The following is a 5,803-nucleotide window of genomic DNA, read 5'->3' on the forward strand; positions in this document are numbered from 1 at the left end:
CATCCTCCACTGTCGCCAGCTCGCCCGAGTGAACACTGAGGCAAGACAACAGCACCGCAAGAGTCTCCATGACGCACCTCACAGTGCTGTGTTCTTCCACACCGGCGACGAGGTGCTACTCCGGACACCAGTTCGCACTCCTGGCTTGTGCGACAAATTTCAATTTCGGTTTCTTGGCCCATACACAGTCTTGGAGCAGACCTCTCCCGTTAATTATCGCGTCGAACCTGTTATTGCTCCAACTGACCGGCGCCGTCGCGGTACCGAGATTGTGCATGTATCTCGTATGAAGCTTTTTAACAGGCGTTCTCCGTACCTTTAAGTTGCGGCCAGGATGGCCGCTTGCACGCGGGGGAAATTAGTGCGGGCATTTATCAGGCCCTTCTTCATCATCTGTACATTATCATCATCGCATGGTGTTCTTCATCATCTTCGCTTGTGGGGATATATCTTGAGCTTGTTCTGTACTTCGGATGTGTTCGGTTCCCTAAGGCTCGAAGGCTTATTAAAGGCGTGTCAACTGCGACGTCACAATATTTAAGGTTATCGCTTTTGAAGTAACGTTTGTGTTGCAACACAAGCCCCGGAAACAATACCTAATTTGAAGTTTTTTCTTGGTTCTAACGATTGGACTGAAGTGGCTTAGAACATGAGAAATAAAACCCCTTGCGATTTGTCGATCACGTATACAGGGTGTCCCAGCTATCTTTAGCCAATGGTTAAAAAATACAATATTAGAGGCAGGTGAGTGAAATCAGTTGCAAATTGTTGACAACCACCTTGCGCACTACAGACAATTTTTTGTTTTGTAGTTAACTAATTTTTAATTAGGATTATTTAATTAAATTGCTAAATATTGACTTTAGGCAAGAAATGCGGCTTGCAAAGTTCGAGAGCGTCTTCAGAAACCCCTATTTCATTAGTTGCAATAAAGGAAGTCTCACGTATACCATTTTTTCCAAGCTGCAAAGAAAGCCATACAAAGAAAGAAATACAAAAAGAACCACGTGACTAGCGCATTCGCGCGCCAGCGAACGTGCTGCTCTCAGCCGTGGTTTGAGCGAACGAAATCAGCTGCGTCCGCTACTCGCCGGCTCCGTTGCAGCGGTAGGTTAACGGTGGTTTCTTGGCCCGCGCTTGCTACAACTTGCATCGTCACGCGCGCCAACTGGCTCACGCGGCAAAGTGGTCCAACGGTCACTTCGTTGTCCTACGCAGGCCGCCATCTCTGCAAAACTTCTCCCTCCTTCGAACTGCCAGGGGTCGTTGCGTTTGTGCAGACACACATACACACATTAGTTTCTGTTTTAAATCACCAAGAAAAGCGCGCTTCGGATATTCGCGTTCCAACGTGTAGCACCAGGGTCTAGTATGAACTTTGTGTATACACTGTACAACAGCTGCAGCAGCGGCGTGTGCAACCTGTGCTCTTCAGGTCATGGCTGTTGGTTTTGATGCACGCAGTTTTTTTTTTACGGCCTGAGTGGACTGGAAACTACTTCGAAACAACAGGTCATCAGTCCACAGCTGTTGTGAGCGCGGGCTGTGCCGGCCGCGTATGAACGAGAAAGCAAGCGACCTCGTACAGAGTAAAACTGGGTGAGTAGATCGAAATGTACTTGTCTCGACAGAGAAGCTTCGTGCGAATCCCTTCGATGCGTAAGGCAAATGGGGTTTGGTAGTTTCATTCTCCACCTGTACACGAAGAGAAAGAAAAATAGGTCACTCACGCAGTCATTTACTGCGTTACATTATTAGTAAGAGATTTATGCATCAGCTCACTGAAAGAACCTTCCATTGCTTTTTTGTTTAGTAAAATATCGACAGAAGCTGTTGGATAACTCTAAAGAAAGGCAATGGATTGATTGAAAGCCCTTTGTCGTGAAAAGGTCCTCTGGGGGGTAGTCGGGACGTTGCCACGCTACCAGAGTCGTTCACAGTGTTTTAGGGTTTCCAGCCATTTAAGTAGCAGTCACTTGTTCTGAGGCGGTGTGCGGTCAGTACCCTGGTTTGTCAGTCGCCTTAAACCATCCCGATCAGACCGCTCTGACTTTCATAGTGTGCGCAATATAGCCATTATGAGCTCTTCAGTCAAATGGCTCCCTCGGTAAAAAGGCAATAGTGCGAAAGTAAATGCAGTAAAATAAATGTATTTGGGTAGTCTCGCACTTTCTTTTGCTCGCAGTCTTGGTACTTGCTTGAGTGACCAGTACATTGAAGCAAGAAACGGGTGTAGTAATTTACGAGGCTCTTGAATTATGAACTACAGCTATCCTGCCCTTCACTTCGGATGAAAAGTTTGCCGCGCTTTGTGCTTTAACCCTTCACTTTGTGTTTTACTCCTCCCAGTCAGACATGCATTATTTTTCAGCGCAAATATAAGTCCCAACTTTTTTTTTTTTCAGTTTAGCGTTGTTTTCATAACCATTTCAGCGTCATCGTTTGAAGATTTGTTTCTTGGAATGCTGGCCGCTAGCGCTGGATCGCGTGGTGCTTCTTTCGTACTTTTTTTCTCTTCCTTTCTTGGTCACTGGGTAGTCGATGGTCAAACGGGGATACTGGACTGCCGTTCTCAGGGAAGCTTATTCGAAAAGAACTGTAGTACCAACTTTAATCACTGGGCATGCGACAGAGTATGTGCCGCTCTTTAATGACAAAAAAAAGTCTTCACGATTCACCGGTGCCACTCGAAATTGAACCCACTTCATAGATCTTCACAAACTCGCCACGTACGGAGTTCAAGGGGCAACGCGTCCAGAGCTAAGTGCAAGGAAGGGACCCGGCAACTTTGTACACCTTATTCTTGATGCGTTCAGGCGCTGGCATTATGGCGTGCTGCTGCATTACTTCGATGCTAATCGCATTAACACAGAGAGTTATGCTGAGATAGCTTCTGCTGGAACTTATTTTTAGCGAGCAAACTTCACAAAATACACTTAGATATTGCCCTCATCCAAGGAAGTCCCAGGGTGTTACGTATACGTAAAAGACCGCGCGACAAAACAAAACAGGGAGAAAGAGAGAGGGAGAGACAGAGAGAATCACAGGACAAGCGTTGACTGCCAACTGCAAATTTTAATGCCAAAACACATGCTGTATACTGACATCTGTCGCAGATACAACACGCGCAGGAAGTACTGCTATATCAACGAAAAGGTAAGCCTGTCATACCTGAATGTGATGGTAGGCTCATCTTTTTCCTTTTCTTTTCTTTTCATCCTGCACACGCTGTGTGACGGATGCCAGTGCACATATATAGTTTGCGTTTTGGCAAAGATGTCATCAGTTTTTAGTCAACGCTTGTCCGGTGGTTTTTCTATTTCTGTGTTTCGTCTTGCAGCGGTGTTCTTTTTTTTTTTACGTGTGGCAACCTCGCAATATATACGAGCACGACACGCACGTTTGTAGCGACCGTAGGCTCAATCTTTTGTTTCTGTACTGTGTAGTTAGCGTATACGCTTACGTTTTTCAGCGACATGCGGTAAGGAGGTCTGTACAGGAAATGTTCAAGAAGGGTGAAGGGGTTGCTGGCTACTATTATGTCAGTTTTTACAGTCATATACTATGAAAATGTACACGACGATCATTCAGTTCCCTTTCTCTAGATATATAGTTATGTATTCTTCGAGGGCAGTAGGTGGTAGTAGAGTACAACTCGTGTCCTGAGATAATACGCTACATTTCAAAGAAACGCTCACAAACACACATACGCACATTTCACAGTGTAGACTAAGGCTCGGCGTACGAGGTGTGCCTAGGGCAAGCTACCTAGGAACTACCCATAATGCAATGCCGATATTCACACTTCATTAGGAAGTTTGAAATGGACATCAGCGGCTGATACATCCAGGTCTGATCGGCGGAGCTTTGACGGATTACTTCTCATTCCTATCCGCAGCTATGGGATATTTTTGCCACCCCCTTTTATTTAGAGGTGTGTGTGTGGCAATCACTGCTTGCGCTGTTGCGTGTTTTATTTTCACTATACCTCGCAACCACTGCCACGGCTGTCGGGCCAGGAGCCAATTTCTGAGCCGCGGTCGACCGCCGCCAAGAAATGCGGGTTGCGCCCTCAGGCGGTGTCCTCCTCCTTCGGCAAAGAGCGGCTGTGTTTTGGCAATTCGGCCGAGTGCTTCATTTCGAGCCCGCACGGTAAAGCATACCATGCTTTACACGGAAAATCCTGCACCTAATCGGCAGTTAATTCACGGTGCACCTGCAAGTATGCACGTGTGAGATACAGCCGGAGCACATGCTGGGCCGGCACGGATATCCCGCCGCTGATGCAAAAGACTTGAGTTTCGGATTGCTGGCGGACAAGACAAAATAAGTGACGCACGCGCGCGTCGGATACGGTGACGAATGAACGTGCTCCTCGGACTGCGATCCTACGGGGATCTGAAATAACTCGTCGAGAGACATTGAGCCGACTGCACGACACTGCGTTGCGTCATTCCTTCCGTGAGTCATGTGACCAGTAGGGCGCGTATTGTATGAATGTGAAGTTTATCTCGAGCGCCTCAATTGCTCCGTGAGTGAGCACGTCGCACTGAATGTCTCTACCCTATACGTGCGGTCGGGTCTGTGTGCAGTGATCGCGGAGACGTGTCGTCATCACCTCATGCTTGCACGTACTTGAAGCAGCGAGTGATACCTGTCACCTGGCATGATTAATCGCCAGGCTGCTGCCGCGCGCACTGCCGGTGAGTCACTGTGTAGTAGTGCCCGTCAAGCGAAAGTACGTCGAAATAGTGCATGAGAGTGGCAAATGAATCATGGGCAGCTTCGCACTACCCCTTTTCATTGGAGCAAAAGTTCAACCTCAATGTGAACTGCTTATTTCTTTTAGCTTATGTTACCAGGCAACTAGAGGCAGTATAACATTGCAGAGAACTTTATAACATCGAACTGGACTTTAGAGAAAGCAATCGGAAAGAAAATAGCAGGAAAATTATGTATTACGACGTGTCTTACCTCTCATGAAGATGTAAATCCTGTCATTGATTGATTAATATATTAAATGATTCCTTCATTGTGCTATGAAACACGCATAGCCGACATTATTCAGGTCATGTGTGACCACAATAGGCATTTTGAATTAAGTTAATTGGTAGCAACACATCAGTACAGTTGGAGGCACATTGTTAGTTATGTATATACCGCCGCCATATTTCAGCACCAAAATATATCAGTTGTGGACATGACTAGGATGAAAAACAAACAAACAAACAAACAAACAAACAAACAAACAAACAAACAAACAAACAAACAAACAAACAAACAAACAAACAACAAACAAACAAACAAACAAACAAACAAATTAAAGCAAGCGTTAATGAAACCTTTAGTATTATCTTTAGCAACGACATGGAGGGAACTTGACTAAGGAGGGAAGCCCGAAAGCTCTAAACAATATTGTTACGACTGATATACTGAGAGTTATGGGTACCCGGTACAAGCATGAAGCCTACCCAACCGTAGACATGCTTAAATTCGGCTGAGAATCTCAATCTCGTGTGTTGCAGTGATACTGTTTTCGATTTACGAACGGCGAAAGCCTTGTCTGAATTCCTTTCCACAAGCAAAAGTAATGTTAACCTCTTCGTCACAAATCCCCGTCTATCCGGCAAATAATGGCGCCACCAGGACAGTCTATCAGTTTCACATTGTTGGTGACGCATGTTGTATGATGGAACAGTGCAAGCCATACTTCATCTGCTTTGTTTCCAGCTAACCAAGGGTTTATATAGTTCAAGGGAAAAGAAAAGCTACTGGACAGTATTTGCACTCTCAATTCTGAGCC

This window comes from Rhipicephalus sanguineus, chromosome 3, assembly GCF_013339695.2.
Source record: "Rhipicephalus sanguineus isolate Rsan-2018 chromosome 3, BIME_Rsan_1.4, whole genome shotgun sequence".
NCBI lineage: Eukaryota > Metazoa > Arthropoda > Arachnida > Ixodida > Ixodidae > Rhipicephalus > Rhipicephalus sanguineus.